The sequence below is a fragment of the Anabrus simplex genome, chromosome 7 (assembly GCF_040414725.1).
Source record: "Anabrus simplex isolate iqAnaSimp1 chromosome 7, ASM4041472v1, whole genome shotgun sequence".
In the NCBI taxonomy this organism is placed as follows: domain Eukaryota; kingdom Metazoa; phylum Arthropoda; class Insecta; order Orthoptera; family Tettigoniidae; genus Anabrus; species Anabrus simplex.
In genome coordinates, this window is record NC_090271.1 from 125840247 (window position 1) to 125864491 (window position 24245).

The 24245-nt window shown below is 41.0% G+C and overlaps 1 non-coding gene across 1 annotated transcript; it reads right to left on the reverse strand.

The window, feature by feature from the left end:
- Positions 1-23503: 23503 nt before the first annotated feature.
- LOC137501569 (5.8S ribosomal RNA) lies at positions 23504-23663 on the reverse strand. The gene has a single exon (XR_011018620.1). It is a non-coding gene; the product is annotated as a 5.8S ribosomal RNA (ribosomal RNA).
- Between the last annotated feature and the right edge of the window lie 582 nt (positions 23664-24245).

Below are 24245 nucleotides of genomic sequence, written 5' to 3' on the forward strand. Positions count from 1 at the left end.
GGAGTGAATATAGATCTGTAGGTCTTCAGCATGCAAGTGGTATTTACAGTATCTTAGTCATGCCTATGAATCATTAATATAAACTGCTGTACAAAACATAAGGACGAAAGTAATCTTCGCCTGTTGTGTCACTGCCATGTAACATAGGTCGATGAAACTTGAACCACACATAGGAAGAAGTGCTACAGTATTGTACGGTAGGAAACTGAAAGGTATTCGCGATGAGACGAACGGAAATGACACTTTTATACACAGTCAATAAATATACACGTAATTCACTGCGACTCATGATGGTCCCCTGGACATTACAGAGGATGTGGACATGGTCCTTAAAGGGGTGTGTGATCACCGCGGACAGCGATGCATGCTCTGCAATGTGTTCCTAAGCTGGCCAAAAGATTGGTAGGGAGTTATTTTCGTAGGGCTTTCCATTCCTCCACCATCCCGGTTGACAACCGCTGGATGGTCGTTGCTGCATGTGGACGTGCTGCATTACGTCTGCCCAACATGTCCCACACGTGCCCAATGGGATTAAAGTAGGGGTAACGGGAATGCTAGTCCTTCCTCCGAATATCCTCTCGTTCCAAGAGCTTCTCCACCTGCGTTGTTCGATGCGGTCATTATTGTCATCCATAAAAATGAAGTCCGGAAGCTCCCCTGAAGAGACGCACATGGGGAAGGAGTATACTCTCACAATTACGTTGAGGTCGATACGCCCATGCAACATTATTCTATGCCTCCCCACACCATTACATTAAACCACCAAAATGATCATGTCCGACAATATTCCTCTTGCCAGATGAGGGTTCGACTAGAAACACTACTCAGACTGAATCTGATCTTATCTGAGAAGAGCACGCGACCCCACTCCTCGCCTGATGCTCTTGGTAGTATCGCAAACGTTGCTGCCGGTGTGCGTGTGTCATCGGAACACAACGTAATGGTCGTCGGGCAAACAGAACCACCCCGATGCAGTCGCAGTGCCACTGAGGAGCGTGAGATTGGGTGAATTGCAGTCCTGTTAAATGTGGTTGCAATTGCACTCGCTGTTTCATATGAGTCTCTTCTTGCCTGTTGCACAATGTAGCGGTCATTCGCCGCTGCAGTTGACCGTTGTCGATCCTCTCCTCTCCTTCGGGCAGCAGTGCCAGTGGTTCGGAATGCTCTCCTTGCACGTGAAACAATGCTGTGAGCAATACCAAACTCCTGCGCTACTCTCGCCACGCTTCGTACTTCTTCCAGTTTACCGACGATTCTTCCTCTTGTGAAGTCATCCAGACGTTGTCTCCGGGCCATGTTGTAATGAATAACACCACCACAGTGCACCGTAACAGCTCGCTGATTGACTCACACTGTCTTATCCCGTTCCTCCAATTGCCTAGTTTTGTGGGGCCAGACCCATTTTGCGATATCGTCGCGCTGACCTAACGCTACGTTTCTATGGAAGTTTGAGAGACCCCTGGTGCATTGTTACTGCACTTACATTCATTTCCACCGTTTAGTTGATATGTTATGTTGCTATATCTATCTCGTCCCTAAGCTTTGCACAGCAGTGTAGGTAACGAAGAGAGATGGCCCAAATATTAAGGTCTGTGGCATTCCTGAATGTTTCTTTAGCCACTGAGATAATATATTTTTCAGAATTACGCATTGTCTACGATAGGGGAGTTAAGAGAAGGAATCCCAGAGCTGTCTGTCCAAGTTTAAATGATTTCAATTTAGCCAACAATATTTCTACATTTACTGTGTCAAAGGCGCCGCTAAAATGGAAGTGCCTCGTAATATCACCTGTCGTATGTGCGTAGCACATGTGATGTATTTTGTAAACTTCTATCGAGCAGTGGCTGTACACCTATTCCGAAGATAGCCAGTTCGATGCCGAATGACATTGGTGGCAGTTACTAAGTGAATCATTTGTACTTACACAGTAGAAAAACTTTTTACTGTATGTTGTATTCCTATATTTCGCCTTCAGGAGAGTTGCAATAATTGTATCTCTATCTGCAGACATTCAAACCGTTAACTATGTTACACGGAAAATTAATTGCCAAGATACTCAGTGCAGGTGTTAAGTAGAGGAGGTCGTAAAAACTATAAAAGCTCCTGTTCATTTATCTATAAAATTTATGAGGTGTATTTAACTTAATGCCCCTTGTCCTCATTAACTCGGCGTCTAGACTACATTACTGTATTGACGATAGAGCCTTAGAGCGGAAACAAAACTGATGTTATATTTGATTAAGTTTTCGATCCACACCATGGTGACCATAAAATGTCCTAGTAAGTTTTCTAGAATAAGGTTTCTTAACGTTCAACTCTAGGCTACACATGAGAGAATTCATAAGTAGTCGCAGGAGGGAAACTCTAAATAATGTATTGTTCATTGTCGATTCGAGTATCGTGAAATTTAGACTGATATGGTCCTACTTGTAACAATGTGCCATGCAGTTATATTTTCAGCCATTCTAATGCACTGGCAAATCTAAGCATTTTCAATATGCTTAGTTCGGCTGATTTACCTTGTTGAATGTTTCTTGAGCCTTCAACCGTCCATTATAGGATACGCTTTTCAAATCCATCTTTCCTAATAGTCTGCCCGAAATATATCCTTACTTCACTGTGGAATTCAGCGCATTTTGATTTTCCGCTCGTCAAGTATCGACTGATTAGTTTTCTTTGCAATCCATGAAGTTCTCAGCTTCTGCCGCGAACAGAACATTTTGAAAATCGATCTTTCTGACAGCGTCTAATATTCAGATGCGTGTAGGAAGATGGTGAAAGGAAATGTGTTGACCGGGGGCACTTTGGTGGCAATGGGTCTATCATGTCTGTTTGATATTATTGTAAGCTGCACCATAACTCTTTTGGAAATAGCTCCCATTCTTTTTGTTTAGCAGTTCAGCTATCTGTGTTTGTAAAAGTGGCACTAGATAAACAAATTGCTCTACTACCTGTAAGTTGTTAACACGTTCATATTTTCGAACTGGTCTGATCAGTCGGTGATTATCACCTTAATACGTAAGCCCATTTCATTGTTCACATTTTCAACCCTATGAAGAAGACAGAATTTCAAATTGATAGGAAGCTATTAGTGTGGTTTCATCATCATATCTCAGGTTGTTATTAATTTCTCCACCTATTTCTGGTTTTTCGTTGTTATCTTCATTCTCCATTCTCCATAGGTGCTGAATAAAATATGGCTCAGCACACAGCCTTGACGGACACCTTTTCCTATGTTGGAAGAATCACTCAGTTTGTAGGCAACTTTGACTTGACCAGTGCTGTTCTCAACTAAAATCTTACTAAGTTGACTAGTTGGACTAGCGTTCTTATTTCAATCAGTATCATTCACATTATGCCACTGCACAGAATCAAATGCTTTATTATAATCGTAGAAGCAGACGAATGCCTGAACATTGAATTCTCTGTATTTTTCTATGGTTTGTCGTATATTCAGGATCTGATCACCAGTTCCCCTTCCTGGCATGAATCCAGCCTGTATTTGTGGTAGACGATATGCTTTGATTCTCTTAAGGATGATATACAGAAATTACTTTTCCACCAAGGGATATCAAGGATACTCGTCTGTAGTTTTGGCAATTGTCCCTAGTTACATTTTTGTGAACTGGCATCTAGATTGAATTTTTTCAATGAGATGCCCATTTATTAGTTTTTCATATTTCTTTAAGGATTGTGTGTGAGATGTAAAATGCCGTATTATCTAGCCTAGCGAACATTTCTTCTAAAATGTTATATTCTCCCCCAGCCTTGAACGCTTTCAGCTTCTGAACAGCCATTAGAACTTCATCCTTTAGTACTTTTGGTTCATCTTCTAAGTTACGTGTTTATACTTAATCCGTCTTGGTTATCGTGTGTTGTGTGTTGAGTAATCAGTCCATAGACTGACTTGATGCAGCTCTCCATACCACCCTATCATGTGCTAAACTTTTCATTTTTACGTAACTATTGCATCCTACATCTGCTCTAATCTGTTTGTCATATTCATGCCTTGGTCTGCCCCTACCGTTCTTACCACCTACACTTCCTTCAAAAACCAACCGAACAGGTATTTATACAGGTTGTAGATAATTCTTCGTTCTCGGTATCTGATCCCTATCACCTTCAGAATCATAAATAGCTTGTTCCAATCAACATTATCGAATGCCTTTTCTAGATCTACGAATGCCATGTACGTGGGCTTGTCCTTCTTGATTCGATCCTCTAAGATCAGACGTAAAGTCAGGATTGCTTCACGTGTTCCTACATTTCTTCTGAAGCCAAATTGATTTTCTCCCAACTCAGCTTCAACTTGTTTTTCCATTCTTCTGTATATAATACGTGTTAAAATTTTGCTTGCATGAGATACTAAACTAATGGTGCGGTAGTTTTCACACCTGTCAGCACCGGCTTTCTTGGGAATAGGTAAAACAACATTCTGCCGAAAATCGGATGGGACTTCTCCTGTCTCATACATCCTCCACACTAAATGAAATAACCTTACCATGCTGGTTTCTCCTTAGGCAGTCAGTAATTCAGAGCGAATATCATCAATTCCAGGTGCCTTGTTCCTATTTAGGTCACTCACAGCTCTGTCAAACTCTGACCTCAAAATTGGGTCTCCCATTTCTTCAGCATCAACAGCCTCTTCATGTTCCAGAACCAAATTATCTACATCTTTACCTTGATACAACTGCTGGATATGCTCCTGCCATCTTTCTGCTTTGTCTTCTTTCCCTAGAAGTGGCTTTCCATCTAAGCTCTTAATATTCATGCACCTAGATTTCCTTTCTCCAAAGGTTTCCTTGATTTTCCTGTATGCAGCATCTACCTTTCCCAGGACCATACAGCCTTCGACATCCTTGCACTTCTGCTTCATCCATTCTTCCTTAGCTACCTTGCACTTTCTATCCACTTGATTCTTTAATCGCCTGTATTCTTTTCTGCCCTCTTCATTTCTAGCATTCTTGTATCTTAGTCGTTCATCAATTATTATTATTATTATTATTATTATTATTATTATTATTATTAAAGCGTCTTTATTGTGGCGAAGTTAGGGCTCCCGGCCCTTTCTTACACTTAACCACTTCATGTATATACAATGTATATTTTACATAAAATTTAAACATATGAAATCTTTACAACCTAAAGTATAACTAAAGCAACTAAAGTATCACTAACTAAACTAAGGTGAGTAAAGTATAACTAAATTATATACAGGAACACATTGCAATAAACAACCATATTCACTCTCATTCATGCATCCCATTCACACTCAAGAAAGACTGGAAGTGCTTAAAAGATGACACTGGCAAAGGATTTTAAATTTTGTCTTAGATTTAGCTTCCCTGATGTCATTGGGGAGTTCATTCCACCAGCTCGTGGCGGTGATAGTGAATCAGGTCTGGTATATCCTGAGTTATCCACTGATTCTTAGTTGATCTTTTCTTCCTTCCTAACATTTCTTCAGCAGCCCTACTGACTTCATTTTTCATGACTCTCCACTCTTCCTCTATTGTGTTTCTTTCAGCCTTTTCATTTAGTCCTTGTGCAACATGTTCCTTGAAACAATCCCTCACACTCTTTTCTTTCAACTTGTCTAGATCCCATCTTTTTGCATTCTTTCCTTTCTTCAATTTCTTCAACTTCAGATGGCATTTCATGACCAACAAGTTGTGGTCAGAGTCCACGTCTGCTCCTGGGAAAGTTTTGCAATCCAACACCTGGTTTCTGAATCTCTGCCTAATCATAATGAAGTCTATTTGATACCTTCCAGTGTCTCCAGGTCTCGTCCACGTATACGGCCATCGTTTGTAGTGTGTGAACCAAGTATTGGCAAGGACTAAATTATGATCAGTGCAGAATTCAACCAGCCGACTTCCTCTTTCGTTCCTTTTTTCCAATCCAAATTCTCCTACTGTACTACCTTCTCTTCCTTGGCCTACCACTGCATTCCAGTCTTCCATCACAATTAGATTCTCGTCACCTTTTACATATTGTATTAAATCTTCTATCTCCTCATATATTCTTTCAATTTCTTCATCATCCGCTGAACTAGCAGGCATATAGACCTGCACTATTGTGGTGGGCATTGGTTTGGTGTCTATCTTGACGACAATAATTCTTTCTCTATGCTGGTCGTAGTAGCTTATCAGCTATTTTGTTATTCATTATTAAAACAAATCCTGCATTTCCCCTGTTTGATTTCGTGTTGATAATTCGGTAGTCGCCTGACCAAAAATCCTGTTCTTCCTGCCAACGTACTTCACTTATACCAACTACATCTAACTTTAGCCTATCCATCTCCCTTTTCAGCTTCTCTAACCTACCTCAACGATTCAAACTTTTAACATTCCACGCACCGACTCGCAGAATGTCAGTATCCATCTTCCTGATGATCGCCCCCTCTCGTGTAGTCCCCACCCGGAGATCCGAATGGGGGACTAGTTTACCTCCGCAATATTTTACCCGGGAGGAAGCCATCATCAGTACATCATTCATACAGAGAGAGCTGCGTGTCCTCGGGAGGTAGTTACGGCTGTAGTTTCCCGTTGTTTTCAGCCGTGTAGCAGTATCAACACAGCTAAGCCATGTTGAGTATTATTACAAGGCCGTATCAGTCAATCATCTAGACTGCCGCCCTGGCAACTACCGAAAGGCTGCTACTCCCCTTTCGATGAACCATTCGTTAGTCTGGTCTCTCAACAGATACCCATCCGATATGGTTGCACCTGCGGCTCGGCTATCTGCATCATTGGGACACTCAAGCCTCCCCACCGCGGCAAGGTCACATGGTTCACAGAGGAGGTCTTGGTTATCAGCTTCCATTAATTTTCCCCCAATATTATCTCCGTCTTTTTCATAAATCTGTCTCCATCAGTGTCCCACCGTCTTCAGTCTTTTATCACTGTGTATTGGGGGACAGAAGTGGTCTGTTAAACATTTTATTTCTAAAATCATATCTCACTGTGATTTTTGTAAACTTTAATGTCTTCACAGATTTCATTAAAGAATTTATCTTTGTCAGCCATACATTTTTGTCTGACTTGTCAATTAATTCCATAGTATCTATGTATTTCACTCTCACTGTTTAATACACGTTGTTTGATTTTCTTTCGTTTCATCACTGATCCATGGTTTATGTTGCTACATGCTAGATTGTTTTAAACCAAGGATGCCTGATCTAAGGTGTTTCTTGTATGTTCCAAGATAACGTCAACAACTTCGTGAGGGTCTGTGGTGTCTACAAGTCTTTGAACTACAGTTTTTGCTGCATTTTGGTATGTATTGTCATGCTCCACATTCCATCGGTTACGGACAATCCTTTGTTGTTGTGTTTTCCGTAATTTTAGCTTTAGTTCTGAGGCTAAAAGCTGGTGATCACTTCAGCCTGTTTCAGGGTAAGTTTTGACGTCTTTTACTGAAGACTTCCACCTTGAATGGATCAAGATATAGTCTATCTGATTACGGAACTTCTCTCCAGGTGAGCGCCATGTGTTCACACGTCTTGGATGATGCTGGAATCCAGAATTGGTTATGAAAAAATTGTTACCTGTACAGAAATTTATTAATGGTTCACCTCGGTTATTCCAAATTCCAAGTCTAAATTTTGCAACAAAACTGCGCAAATCATCATCTGTAATAGTGTCCCCAGCTATTACTGTAATAAATATGTCATGCCGGTAGTTTCCTGATTGTTTCTTCTAGACTTTCATAAAATAATTGTATATCTCTTTTACTGCTTTAGTGGTTCGGGTATAAACTTGTGTTATGTTCAAGTTCATTGGATTCGCCTTTCATAGAATCATTATTCAGTCATTAAATAGTTCATATTCAATAAACATGTTGCAGATTTTATTGTTTACGATGAAGGCTACTCCATTTATGGTACAGTGTCTGTCTTCAGAAAATATGTAGCATTCCCGTTGTTGCTTACAAAGGGAATGCCACCTTTTTAGTGGTTTTTGGATATCCATACGATTTCATATTCAGATATTTCATTTTTCAATAACTGCAAGTACCTTTTCTTCATTTATACCAGAAAATTCCTTGTTACTATCCTAAAGGTCCCCCGAATACTGATTCTAGTCGTTTTCTTTCCATATAATGCCTGGTTTCCTATGTGAACATGGCCAGTAGTCCATTTCACACTCTCAGCCTCGGAATCTGATTAGCAACGATTGCCAGTCGGATCATTTGGATGCACATTACTGCATATATTTCTAGTCCATAATAATTGTTCTTGGGGCATTCAAAATGCAGTGGCGTCCCACTTTTTTCTGCGCCCTTAACCTAGGGAGCTGATGCCTTTGGTGGCCACTCGTAAGAGGGAGTACATACGCAACCTGACGGATTTCATTGATATTTCCTCCGATGAGGGTTCATCACCCTCCTGAAGCAGCTCACCTTCAGGGTGTCAAGTTATTTACTGCCACCCAATACTCGGCACTGAGGCGTTAGCTGCACAGTCTATTACATTACAGAATAAGGAAAACTTTGGCCAGAGAGAAATATAACAGCCACAAAATAATGAGGAAGAGGAGCACAGAAAATATTTATCGGAGGTTCATGTATCAGCATTGAAAGCGTAATATTATGAATAAGTTTGTTATTATTCAAAGGTATTTTTGAATAGCCGTTCATTACCATTAAGTCCTTTTATCCAGGTTGGGTGAGTTCACAGTTCAGATCAAAAATATTTTATTACAGAGGAATGAGCAAGTTTGAGTGAAGCTCTTACACGTAGGAAGTAAATTAATATAAGATAAAATTGGAATCCAAGAGGACAAATTTGGGCAAATATTCTTTTGTAGGAAGAGGAGTTAGTGATTTCACTGGGGAATAATTTTAAACTTACTTTTGGTCGAATTCAATTTTTACGCGAATTTTTACTAAAACAGACATCCTGATTTTGAATCTGCAATCAGTTTCCTTGTATCTCGTCAGCTATTTTCTCTACCGCGTATCCCCTTGCGATAGGCATGCTGGTTTTGGGTCAGTCCTAATTGGCCATTAAGTTTCATTTCGTGAAGGATATTGAGTTATTGAAATACCACACACAAAAAATCAAATACCATTAAAGGCTGTTTGTTTTAATATTTCTAATCTTGCACTTTGTGGCATTGGGTCATAAATGTGTTGATCTTAAATTATAAGGTGTACTTATTGGGTAGCAGAACGGCACACCGAATATCCCTGTTATCTCTGTATGTGGGACGGCAGAGCACGTGAAAAGCATTGGGTGGAAAGTAATTGGTCTCCACTATCTGCCCTCAAATCGGGTGATCCAAACATTTTACATGAGCCACTTGTTGATAAAAAATACTATACTGCCACCTTTGCACTTGAACCCGGAGCTCATGAAGCAGTACGTGATAGTTTTAAAAACTGAAGGAAACTGTTTCGAGTATCTTCTTACTGCATTTCCTGGCCTAACACATCAAAAATTAAACGCCGGTGTATTTGGTGGTGCACAGATTTGACAGCCGATCAGAGGTACACATTTCAATAGGACAATGACAGAACTGGAATGAAATGCTTGGTTAGCATTCAAGGCCATAGTCACGAAGTTTCTTGGAAATACTCGAGTAGAGAAATACACTGAAATAATCCAGAAACTCTCGGGCTCATACAAAATGCTTGGATGAAACATGGGCATCTAGACACGCTACCCGAAAATGTTTGTGCCGCCAGTGATGGACAGGGTGAACGATTCAACTAATATTTGAAGGTCATCGAAGCACGCTATGAGGGTATATGGTATCAACGTAGGCTAGCTGACTACTGCTGGAGGGATTGTCCACGGATTTCATACTCCAAGAAAAGCTATAAGCGCAAATTTTGGCCAGAAGTGGAATGAGTTAGGTAAGACTTTATACATATGAGTAATACATCCTTTGTGTGAAAAAAATTGCCGTTTGGATTCAACTTTGCTCGCTTACTTTCCATTCTATGTATACAGTTTTAATGATTTTGGTGGGTACACGGTATCGTAAAACCCTGACGTGATAGAAAACTCCGAGGTCATATTTGCGTTCCCAACCTCAAAATTAGTAAAAAATAAGTCTCAGATCTAAGTAGGCAAAAACTCTGTTCCCAGTGTTATAATAATTTATCAAGGGAAATAATCGATCAGTTTCCAAGTTCCTTGAAATCATTTAAGAAAAGGCAAGTAAACAAGTGATAGGGAATCTGCCTCCTGAGCGGTAACCCTAAATGCAGATCAATGATGACTGATTGATTATATGATGACTATATTGATTTGAAGATCCGAGGTGTAGAACTAAACGAGAGAACTCACAAAGGCTTGCAGACTGAAGATGTTTGACTTTGATTTGATTTGATTTGATTTGATTTGATTTGATTTGATTTGATTTGATTTGATTTGATTTGATTTGATTTGATTTGATTTGATTTGATTTGATTTGATTTGATTTGATTTGATTTGATTTGATTTGATTTGATTTGATTTGATTTGATTTGATTTGATTTGATTTGATTTGATTTGATTTGATTTTTTGTTAGCAGAATTGATTTTCTGCCATTCAACCCATTAAGTAAAACTGTTTAGCGTAAATGCCCTTTCTGTGTGGTCCTAGCATTGCTATGCAATCTTAAATTGGAAAAATATAGTAAATTCCGAATCGTTGTTTTCCTTTGTGGTCTGTGGACCCAGTAATTTGTAAGGTAAACACATGCAATATTACTTGGATGTTATGGGCTGATTTTGGTTGATAATCCTGGGGAAAGGTATCAGCTATTAGTATTAGTACTGTACACTATCCCCTTGTTAACGTGAGGCTTTATGGCACTATGAAATCATGGAAGATTGCAGCCCCCTCCCCCTAAACACGCTTTCTGTTTCATTATCGAAACCGCTGCACGCTTGAAAGCTGACCTGCTGTTCTTTGTGTTCTAATAATACTATCCACTTCAATCAAAACCAATGATACACATGAAAAGCGCTTTCGGATTCTTTGTATTTTTTGCTGTGTAGCACAAAGCTGGTTCTATGACAAGATCGTTAGTTTCATTTAGTGGTTCGCCATCGTTGGCGCTGCTACTGGCACTGCAGCTTTTAACCATGTACTCCTATTTCCCGCATCCCTACACGCTCATTGTTGCAAAATGGTCAGCTATCTCAGTAATTTACAGACATGTTTTATACTGGTTTAACAGTATGACGAAGTTGGATAGAAGAATAATGTGACTACTACTACGCGTGCATTCTGGTAATACCGGAATAATGCAATATAATTCCCCGTATGTTTGGTTAGAGGCCTTGTTCCTCTCTTTCATAATGTTAAACAACGAGAATGTGAAAATATTTTATAGTGTGTCGAACATATTTTATTTATTAATGTAAACATAATATTAAGTCTTAAAGCCTGAACAATGATGTTATTACCGGGGGATTGGAAAGCACTATCTTGACTATGTTGCAGTGTGTGCGTATGGATTATACTGAAGATCAGGGAACTGAATGTTTTACCACGTTACACGTAGATGATTTAGCCATTATATTCGTTATTTTTTAAATACTTATCGTTTGGCAAAATATACATGTTAATGTTCACAGGAAAGACCTGTAAACCTTCTTCTTGTATTGCCTTCTCCATTACTATAGATTGGTCAAAATCACAACGAAGTTTGCATGATGTTCGGCTCTGCTCATCAGTCTATTCGAATCTAGGCCTATTCAGTCCTGTAAGTTCCTCAGTCAAGAGTTTTTCATTCCACCACAACCTCTACATCCATATATTTTATCTGTGTGATCAATTATAGTACGTTGTACTTATTATTCCTAACAATTGTTTATTATTTTCAATCTCAGGATATAATGAGGTCATCCATTGAATTGCATCAGAAGTGACCAGCAGGAAGTCGATCCATTCACCATATGTCGTGAAACAACGCTCGGCTACAATGTATTGGATGGTTAGTTCAGGAGGACCACAGTCGAACTGGGGAGACAGAACTTTCACCCACGTGGATCAAGTCCCAGTGCAGACTCCCTGTTTAGTCCGAATCCTATTCAGTGAGATCCAGGTTTTCTTTCCTAAGTTAAAAGCTGGCTGGAACGGATGTTATTCCTAAATTCAAAGATGATCACAACTCAGGACTTTATTTTGAGGTCATAATGTTCCCTCGTGAGTATAGAGTAATTAAAGATCATTGGATGCGTGATTTTAAGTAGATTTCTTTATTAAAAACCTAACCCCATGGTGCATAAGCCCCGAAGGGCCATGGCTTACCAAGCGACCGCTGCTGAGCCCGAAAGCCTGCAGATAACGGTATATTTACTAGCATGTAAAATAATTCCCGCGGGACTAAATTCTGGTTCATCGGCGTCTCCGAAAACAGTAAAAATAGTTAGTGAGACGTAAAGCAAATGATATATAGAATCATTTTACCATGTTGAAATCAGCTGTATCTAAGCTCCGTCAATTATTTTCGTCAGCTTTAGGTAAACGTCGTTTTGATTTTGTGTCTATGTACATACCTATCCACATTAGAAACACCTGAAGCCGCAAGTGGATTAAGCTAGTTTTTCAATGTAAGATATTGTCTTTAAGCAGGTCCTGATGACGCTAGTTTCTTAATATATCTTAAGAGTTCCTTCAATCCTGTCGCCGTTCTTCACATATTTTGTCTTCCTCCTCTTACCTTCAAGATTGAGCTCCAGTTTCAGGTACATGCTGTTCGTCGCTTCCGCTTTCTTCTTTACCATCCACCAAGTCATCGAATCGAGGATGTAGATTTCCAACAAGCGTTGATGTTTTGATGCCATCTCCCTACAGCATTTTTCGTTCAATGTTGCTTTTTGTAACATATCGACATAGTGATTGACATCTCGTAGTTTTCAAGCCAGACGTCTACAAAATAGTCCAAGAAGTCAGCAAGTTTTCCTGTAGTTGGGCCTGAGAATGGATTAACAGCCATCTCTCACTGACGTCATCTGGCATCAGAAACGCCAGAGAATCTCATATACGGATGTGGACACTTATCTTCGTTATCCTTGTAGTCCCTCGTTTGGCAATTTTCCTGTACTTTCCTCCAGATACATTGCTTCGTGTGAAAAAATTGCCACTGAACTCTGCTGACGCACGTACTTCTCGAAGGGATTATGTCGTAGCTGTTGCGAAGTCAATTGTGATTTTCATTGGATTATATTGCGGAGTCGCTTCCAAGACAAGGCGAAAGAAATGAATATAAGTTTCCTTCTTTTTGTTGGGCAGGAACGCAAAAACGACTGGATAAACGTTACTTTCATCACTGCGGCCTTACGGTCTGCTTGAATGGTGTATATCTGGGCGAACTTTTTGCTGCAACTCTTGAGCATGCCATAAGCACAATACCTAAGGTGTTCTCTACTTTTTTGGCACTAAAATCATTTTTTTTCCCATGCCACCGTCAGCTAAAAGAAACGGGCTGCCATTATTCATCGTTAAGGTATCTCCGTTTAGAATTATCAGAACACTTGTTTCTGGCTCTACAGAGAGGGACGACCAGCGAGCATCATGCTAGCAAACCATCCACTGATAAGTGTGGAAAACTTTACATAATTTGGCGGAGTAATATTTCGAGCTGCCTGCTTTCATTTCTTGATGGATACAGTACTTTTGCATCCATCTCTTGGCACAGGCCAGAGTAAAGTGTAGCTTCCACCGAAGTCCCAGTCAACATCCATGGCTGTGACAATATGGAAGTTGCTGGGGTATGGATAGTGCTGAGTAATGACATTCAGAGCATGACTAGTGCATCTGAGTGTCATGAAAGGTGCTGTTCATAGGGTCAGTTGTGCTGCAATAGTACTTTCTGACCTAGTGAGGAAAGCAATGGCAAACTACCTCACTCCTCATCTTGCCTAGTACGCCTCATTTTAGTGCTGCCATTGGTTTTTGGGGTTTCCTCATAACCGCATAACCTTTGGTGGTGCTATTTGAGGATTCAACCAGCCTCTGGGCTGATGACCTAACAGACAATATTTCGAGATACACTGGCCAGAAAGGAGGTGGAAAATAGAGTACAGAAGAGCGTTCACTTTTACAAGCAAGTGCGAACACTCCTCTATGATCCCAAAGTACCAAGTAACTTAAGGCTGGAGATGTTCGTTGAGTACTTCATACCAATCTTGACCTACGGTATCGAAACCTGCACCCTCACTCAGAAGGACTCATCATGGCTACAGGCATCTGATATGAAGTTTCTGAGTTCGACAATTCAAAAACTACGTAAACTGGACAAGTTAAGGAATGACATATTAAGAAATAATAGTGGGATTGAAACATCATTATTAAATCGGTTAGCATGTCCATACTGAGGTGGTTTGGGTATGTAATGAGAATGATGACAACAAAGAGAGTTTATGCTAACTTGGAGAGACATGTGACAGGAAAACGGAAGGTTGGAAGACCAAGAACCCGCTGGATTTACATCGTAAAAATGGGCATTGATGATCAGGAAAGGACACTGGAGGACGTCATTAACAACAGAACGTATCTCAATAAGACAGAGTGGAAGAGGCTCGTCAACAACACCCGGAAAACTAAAACTGTAAAAGATGGTGGTGGTGATGATGATGATGATGATGATGATGATGATGATGATGACGCCATATTATGTTTCCCTATACTTTCTGTAAAGGTAACCATTGTAATATCCATAAAGATGCCCCTTGTTAAAAGATGTCAACTCCATTACAGCACACAGCAGTAAATACTTACACCAGGAAGTTTTAATATACATTGATGTTTGTGGCTGACGGTATCAGTCTCAAAATAATACGCGCGAGAGAACAATGTTGTTCTCGAATGGAGCGAGTAGGAGCCCAGGCAGGTTAGCGGGAACACTCCGAGATTAAGCTAAAAAGGGCTCATCGCCTGCTGGAGTGACCGCAAATATCCTGTGACTTCTGGTGAATTTCTGTTTGAGGGCACAAATATATCTCAGCGACCGCAAATATCCGGCTCGGATATTTCCGTTAATAAATGCAGCTTGCTATTCCAATTTAACACCTTGCGACTTCTATTTATTTTCATTTTGAAATATGGATTGCATAGAAGTAACCCCTGCATTATAGAAGAACTGTAAAATGCAGTTCGCGCCAAAATTTTGAATGTGCATTTTGAAGGCTGAATTGCAGCGCGTAAACTAGAATATCACCACAGTTAAGACGCTGGTCGACAGGCTGAAAGAGAATATTCAGCGGATACATGTTTTATTATTTTTCATTCTGATTATACATTCATCATACTTGACGGATTTTATATGGACGCAGGGGAATGGAGCGACGGTGACGGTACTCTTGTTTACTGATACGTGACATGCAAGAACGACAACTACCCCTACGAAAATCGTCCTGAACAAAGGGGCAACCATTTTCCCCAACGCAACCCCCACTCTAACCGCGCTTCTACGGAGATACCGATTTTAGACGCTTGTTACGACGACATTCGAGAGTTACCTAACTAAAGGAGGAATTACGTGTTTTAGTATTCTTGAAGTATAATTTATAGATCAGCACCTTAGGCAAATACGCATACTGCAAATCTAACCACCATAAAAATAATAATATTTTAATACATCCACATAACTTTGACGTCAGGAAATCAGAAAGGGAATTTTTTCGTAATGCTAGGTTTAAGTCCACATGTGATGTCGATCCTATGGAATTACTTAATTATGAAAGTTTTATGTATGGCCATAAAAGAAAAATTGAGCACATTATTAAATTCAGTTAGTTGAATCGAGTTTATCCATTCCATTATTCATTGGGAGAAACGTCACCTAGTAGGAGCACTTTCTAATCTGTGAATACAGTCATACTCAGCTCCTGAATTCCGGTATACGAACACCAGATGTTTTAGCACAATTGAACTTTCACATTTATTTTACTTAGAACTACATTGTTCGATTGTCTGTGTGTGGTATTCCCAAAACTTCAAATATTCCTCTTCTAAGAATCTGTTGCTAAGAGTGATCCTATCATACAACGGAAATCCCTGCAACAAGATAATCTGTTCACCATCGCATAATGTGTAATGAAGTCGGTTATATTTGCTTTAACTAATACTTCCTACGTGTTGGACATCAACGTCACGGAGCGAATGGGCTACGCAGTTTTGGTCACTCATCTGTGAGCGTACATTCGTGAGATGGTGGGTTAAAACCCACTGTTGACAACCCTGAAAATAATAAATTGCAATCATCACACACAACCTATGTGCAGTTAGGGCAGTCGGCCAGGTGAGTGATTACCTATTGTTTGTTTACCTGGTCTTTCCTTAAATGAGTGCCAACGGTCTTAGCCCTGTTGAAACACCGGATCCCGTGAGATCTCCGAAGTTAAGCAACATTGGGCGTGGTCAGGAGTTGGATGGGTTGCCACGCGCTGTTGGTGGGGGGTAAGGGAATGGAGGAGCGGAAAGGAACTGGCCACCCTACCGCACGTAATCTCCGGCTCAGGAACACCTCTGCGGAGGTTCGGATCTGCCTTGGGGCAGAATAACCCTTACCTTACCTCTTAAATGAGTGCAAAGAATTTTGAGTCTTAAAGTGGTAACTATTCTTTTTTTTTTTTTTGAATGCTCCGATGTGTACCGTCCACTGCTCTTAAAATTTTGGCTTATTTGGCAAGTAGAATTTGGATTATTTTAGTCGGTAAGAAACGCTCTGTTTTAGTAGGTAAAAATAACTAGACAAATTTTCAGAATGTTACTTTCAAATTGTGCTCTATTCTTTATTCTTAATGCTATCTCAAATAATTTTCATAATATTTACGTAAAATAAAGTGAGTGATTGTGTCACACATATTTTCTTCGACTGGAGAAAGCTAAATTGGGTTGTGAAGATTAAGATGTAAATGTGTCAGTCATCATGCAGCTTTCTGTATATCTTATCATGAATACTTTTGGTTGTCTTGCGGTTAATGGATCTGTTAAAATACTGTTTTATTTTATAGGTCTACTTGGGTTTAAGAGTAACTTGATGGTGTAAATAACTGCGCACATTATCCAGTCTTGGCATAAAAAATTACGAAGACAGATGCTAAAGATGATCATGACACACATTTCGCACGCACACTGCTATCTCTTGTATACCCTAGAGACATAAACAAAAGTATTCATACCCCTACCCATCCAATACAAAATGCTTTATTGCTGGACCAATACGCAGTACAGATCAAAATTACAAACCCAAACATATACTAAAATGTGTCCATCGCTTCGGAAAATCATCTGTAAACATCACTGTTTGACATCATCTTCGGCAATAGCATCGCAGCTGGCAGAATAGTCGTACAGTAGTGGTCATTACAAAGCACAAAATGAACTGGAAGTAAATAACAGTATATAACAAAGCAACAAATGCGTACTCCATGAAACTACTTGTCTGGACATAAGTATTCATACCTTACGTGTAAAAATGGGGTTTGAACGGGTAAACAGAAAACTGTTGTTCCGTGGCATTAGTTGTGTAGTAGATGCAGACAGAGACGTACTGATCAGCTGGTCAGAGACGGTACTAGTCCAATGGCGAGGAAAGCTAGGGAAGCGTCTGTTGAAGAGAGATGACTTATTGTTCGCCTTCATCACCAAGGAAAATCGCATTCCGATATCGGAAACATCATCGGAAGAAGTAAACCAACTGTGCAAAGCATCATACAGAGGTTAGAAGGACAGGATGTTCTTATAAGCAGGAAAAGAAGTGGACGTCCGAAGAAATTGACCGCATGAGAAGAAAGGTTCACAGTAACCACAATTATAAAACAACCACACTTTACATCTTCGGCAACAGCATCGCAGCTTGCAGAATATTTCGATCATGCAGTGTCACGCAAAGCAGTAAGGAGGGTCCTTCATCGTGCCGGGTATCGATCTAGGGTCCCAAGAAAGAAACCGCAGATAACGAAAGTGAATCGATGGAAGAAACTATAATTTGCAAAATAATATGTGGCGAAAGATAATGCGTTTTGGTCGACAGTGATATTTACAGATGATTTTCCGAAGTGATGGACGCATTTTAGTGTGGAGACTCTCTAACAGAGAGCTCGATGAGCAGAACCTCGTTACCACAGTGAAGCACGGTGAGGGTGGGGTTATGATGTGGGGCTCAATGGCCGCTTCAGGTGTCGGGAAGTTGGTATTTATGGAGGGGACTATGCATAGATTTCAATACTTGAATATCCTGAAAGAAAACGTTCGCAAAAGCGCCGAAAAGCTTGGGATTGCTAATGAGTTTTACTTCCAACACGACAATGACCCCAAACATACAGCGTAAATTGTTCGTGTTTGGGTACTCTACATCAAGCCGCACACATTAAAAACACCTCCCCGATCGCTGGATACCAACCCCATTGGAGTGAACTGGAGTCCAGTCTAAGAAAACACCACATAACAAGTAATGCACACTTAAAACAGGGTGAACATTTCATCTGAACTAACACAGAAACTGGTGTTCTCAATCTCCAGTAGGTTAAAAGAAATACTATACAGGAATGGAACACAACGCGCTACTGATCGAGTTGGTAATATCTGTTTCTTCATTGAGTTTTGAACTCTTGTGGGATACGGTATGAATACTTATGTCCACACAAATAGTATCATGGAGTACGAATTTGTTGGTTTGTTATGTACCGTTATTTATTTTCAATTTATTTCGTGATTTTTAATGTACACTGCTGTGCAAGGTATACGTTTGGGTTTGTAATTTTGACCTGTTCCGTTTTGGTCCAGCAATAAAGCATTTTGTTTTGGACGGGTTGGGGTATGAATACTTTTGTTCATATCTGTATGTGATTGAAACAAATCATCAAGTTCCTTACCATTCTATGCTTGTTTCGGGTGGCGTTGGTATTGCCCACTTGTTTTAGACTGGAGATTACTCGTTCTCTTCTCGGAACACCCTTTGCAGTTAAATATACCACACCGTCGAAATTATTACATAGCCTCAGTGCTCTTGTCACCGCCTTTAACCACAGAACCTCGAACCGAACATCAGTACTCTGACCATTGTGTTCAATAAATAAATAAATAAATAAATAAATAAATAAATAAATAAATAAATAAATAAATAAATAAATAAATAAATAAATAAATCCAAAAATTTTCGTAGTTTATTTTCTCTTCAAGCAAATGTCGAGGCTGTACCTTAACCTCACACGAGGTCGTTGGAATTCTCATGCAGTTTTATACATTATTTATTACTTTTAATCTCAGTAGTACATTCTCAGGCGTGCTCGGTTCACCCGGAAGGACGTGAGTTCGAATCCCCGTCAGGAAGACGTAAAATTTAAGAAACGAGATTTCCACTTCCGAAGGTGCAAATGGCCCTGATGTTTACTCGGCTTACACCAAAAATGAGTACCAGGTTAATTCCTGGGGGCAAACCACTCTACCCCATCAAGTGCCGAGGTTACGGATAGTGGAAGCCTTTACCTTCCACCCCTCCAAGGGCCATCATGGCCTGTACTGAGATGACAGAGTACATTCTCCCTATAACCTATTCAACCTCACAGGCAATTTAACATGTATACCAGTGATACATTTTTCTTACATAACAGATGACAGAACAGCCCCACATCCGAATATACTTCTTCCACGCCGTTCAACATCCACACATATCAACCAACGTTTATTTTCCGTGGGCCCTCCCCATCCAGTTACCACAGGCTTCAGGAATACATCTGGTGTCAACCTTAAAAACATTAGAGACCTACGGGCTTTCAAGTATACTTGCACCAGTAGGCAGTAATGTTCGATTTTCGAATGTTACGAGGGCAAGTCAATAAGTACCTACAATTTTGCTCTAATAGTCATTCGGTTTACTGGATGGCGTGTGTGCTTACCAGCCGCTAGATGGCACCGTTGTCTACGTCTGTGGTAGGTTTCAGCGTCATCAGATCAGTACAGATTGCGCTGTTGCGACGTAAATATGGCCGCCCCGCTCTCTGTTAGCACCAAGGAAGAACAGTGTTCCGTAATCAGTCTTTTGTGGTCTGAGGGTGTACCAGGAGCGGAAATTCATAGAACAGTCACTCGTATGTTATTCAGGATCATATCAAGCACTTGTTCAATATTGGTATCAGTTACGGCTGCAGATGGACGCCCGAATCTTTCCTCATCCTACACGCTATTGCGACCCCTTTGAACTGTTCAGTCCACTGGTAAACACACAAGTCTTCTATGAATCGTGCTTCCAGTAACACTCGACAATTGTTCTGATGTGGACTGAGTTGTCCTCGGAGTAGCCCTCTGATCTGATGAGGAATTGAACGCAGGTTCTCCGAGTACCAGGTTGGATTTTAATTGAGGTATATTTCTCTCATTTTCCAGGTGTCAAGATGGAAAACCATCTCCAGGGCTGCCAATGGTGGCTAATAACGTACTATTTCTGGAATACAAGCTTACAGTTCTAAGCAGAGAACTTCCTTAGTATATATCCCTCCTTCGCCTTTCCCATCCAAACTCCCACGGTCAATTCTTGTTCTTCTACCGGGCGAGTTGGCCGTGCGCGTAGAGGCGCGTGGCTGTGAGCTTGCATCCGGGAGATAGTAGGTTCGAATCCCACTATCGGCAGCCCTGAAGATGGTTTTCCGTGGTTTCCCATTTTCACACCAGGCAAATGCTGGGGCTGTACCTTAATTAAGGCCACGGCCGCTTCCTTCCAACTCCTAGGCCTTTCCTATCCCATCGTCGCCATAAGACCTATCTGTGTCGGTGCGACGTAAAGCAAAATAGCAAAAAAAAAAAAAAAAATTCTTGTTCTACCCGTTCCCAAAGGTTTTAGGTGTGCAAGTCCAAGGAGCATTTCCATTATCTTCACTCTTACATCCTAGCTATTTGACGCTAAGATGGCGACCCCCATCTAGAAAGCCAAGAATAATTACCGAGAATATTCGTCGCGTTGACCACGCGTCACCTTGTAATGCACATGCCTCCAGGCTCATCAGCGGTCGCTTTACAGTTCGAGGTCCATTGTCTTTGTAGCTTCCGGCTCCATGGTTAAAAGGTGAACGTGGTGGCCTTTGATTCAAGGGGCCCCGGGTTCGATTCTCGGACGGGTCGAGGATTTTAACATTTATTGATTAATTCTCATTGCTCGGGGGCATAGGGTGTGTGCCATCTTCGGGATTATAATTCATCATAGATAGGGTCCCATCCCCACAGACCCGCAGGTCGCCTACAAGGTGTCAACTCGAAAGATCTGCGCCAGGCCTCTCCGGAGGCCACACACCATTATTATAGATGTAGCGGTATAACGTACCGTACTTTTTCTACAAGTTGCTGTACGTCGAACCCGCACAGATAGGTCTTACGGCGACGATGTGACAGGAAAGGGCTAGGAGTTTGAAGGAGGCTACCTTGCCCTTAATTAAGGTACTTCTCCAGCATTTGCCTGGTGTGAAAATGGGAAGGCATGGGAAACAATCTTCAGGGATGCAGACAGAGGGGTTCGAACCCTCTATCTTCCTAATACTGGATACTGACCGCACTTAAGCGACTGCAGCTGTCGAGCTCGGTGGGATATTTTAATTCAGGTCACTATTGCTTCCTTCGCAGCCCTAGACATTTTATATCCTATCATAGAATACAGAGCAACTTCGAAGAATTGTACATTAAACTATCTTACTCATTCCACTGGTTTTGTAAAAAGCATTTTGAAATTTACGTTTCTACAGTACATACCATAGAAGTGAAGATACATATAAATACCGTTTCGCTTTCTGGTTACCTGTATTGTTTTGATGTTCCTCAAATTTTATTCCCCTTTTATGTGGCATAGTATAGCAGCTATAGTCGTAGTATGTGAGTTGGTCAACGTATACATCGTGATCATTATTTGTAACAGTACTCCAACTTCAAGTAGAGAAAGAAGAGAGGACAGGAGAACTGAATGTACCCAACTCTATTACCGTCATGTAATACCATCATGCGTTCTTCTCCACCATAATTAGACTCCACCGCACACAATGGAGCTCCCACATCTCCGGCAGACGGTGTGTGCTCTCGAATATAATATATTATGTTGGATAATCTTGTGAATACGTTGCTATCTCTCACTAGCAGCAATCATCATTTCGAGGTTAATTGAGAATGCAGCTACTGTTTCAGTGTACCCTTATTACGAAGGCGGATCTTGTAATACACCCTGTTTATGATGGTGTTTGAAAGGCTTCAACTACATTCTTATCATCAACGTAAAAACGTACTACTCTCACTATATATATATATCTCTCTCGTGACGTAATTTGCAAGCAGTGTAAGCTATAGCACACGTCTTGCAATATGTCTGCTGTGTACCGGGTTGGCAAAATGAAACAAGCCCAGAAAATATTTGCAAAAGGACTGCCGCGGGATTCACCCTTGTTAGTAAAAATTACGGAAGATACTGGAAGAACTCTCATCTGAAGAAATGAAAAACTGAGGATCTAAAAGTCCTGTTTCCACTTCACTCAGAAACCAACGGCAGAACACCACACGCGAAGGTTCGTCTGGACGCTTGAACTCATGCACAATAGTAAATTTGTAAGGATACAGATGCAGGATCTTTGTGATAATGTTTTGACACGACAAGCTCTTAATTCTCACTTGCACAGATAAACGGCGTTGAGATCTCGTCGGACTTCATTCTAGTCTTTCCTTCACTCGAGCAATGTTTTCTGGTGTTTGAACTCTTTTCGAATAGTTACGGTTTTTATTCGTGACAGTGCCCGTTTCACGCCATTTTGCCACCACATTTTGCATTGCAGGATTTCCTGAAGGTTTTACTAAAACACATCCAGTTTTTAACCCTTGAGCAAACAGTTCCAAATAGATTTTCCGCGAATCGTGCTTCCAATAACACTCGACAATGAACACGCGCTGTTTTATCGTGTGCACCATTTTGTGTTGCAATCAACAGGTCACTAATCACGTCTGCTCTTCTGTTTCACTCACACGAAATGTCACAGTGACTTACTCAGGAGGTGCCAGAAAAGTCAGATAAGGACAACATGATGGAAAGCATAATGGGTGATCATACAAATTTTAGTGAAAAATGGAAGAGTATAAGAGTATATATAGGTACTTTAAGGAAGAAACAGTTTTTAAGAAGGACATTCCAGTAATCATTAATGAACAAGGGGAGTGTGTATGCGAGAATCTTCAAAAGGCATAAGTATTCAATCAGCAGTAAAAATTGTTGATTACAATAATAATGTCCAGATAGAGGAGGTGACTAATACTGAAGCAGTATTAAAAATTACCTATTATAACAGTGACATTTACAGTAAGATACAAAATTTGGAAACTAAAGAAGCGGCTGGTAGTGATAAGATTTCTGGGGATATGGTAAAGCAATGGTTTTGGATATAAGACCATATCTTAAATACTTATTTGATTATTGTTTGCATGAAAGAGCTATACCAAATGAATGGAGAGTTGCTATAGTAGTACTTGTGTATAAAGGAAAGGGTGATAGGCTCCCACCCTCCGAACGCAATGTCGCGTTCAGTTTTAGCAACCGACCCTCAGCCAGGCGTGGTCCGGGAACGGAATCCATGGACAGCAATGTGCGTTCGAAATGTCGATGTTCATGTATCCTGCAGTTCACATGTCGACGCGCAATTTGCTGCGTTCTTCATCGACCCACGAGCCGAGCCGAGTGATCCACCGTTCAGAGTTGTTTTCTTTTCATTTTTCGATCGTTCTCTCCACGGTGGGTGGAGGAGAAGCAATCATTTTCATGGGTTTCTCGTCACAGAGCTAAGAAGTGTTTCGAGCATGGGCGTGGCGTTCATTTAAAACCTTCCCGCCGGGCCGAAGCCGCGACGGGTCCCCTCTACTGAGCGAGGAGGTAGGTACCCAATGCCGAACGTCTGCGTCGTGGGAGACGCGGACCGCGACACTCCCCCTGTCGGCGACGGCCGGGGCCGCCGCTTACACAGTATGAACAGGACTCGCCTGAGCTCGCAACAGCGGGCTCGGCAGGAGTCTCGCTCCTCGAGGGAGCCTCGCCGGAGGAGAGGACCGCGCGGGGCCGTCCGACTCCTCCTTCTCGAAATGTTTTTTGTTAAAACAATTTCGGTAATGATCCTTCCGCAGATTCACCTACGGAAACCTTGTTACGACTTTTACTTCCTCTAAATAATCAAGTTTGGTCATCTTTCCAGACACATCGGAAACTGCGCGAAGCAGATCCCGCGCACCGGTCCGAAGACCTCACTAAATCATTCAATCGGTAGTAGCGACGGGCGGTGTGTACAA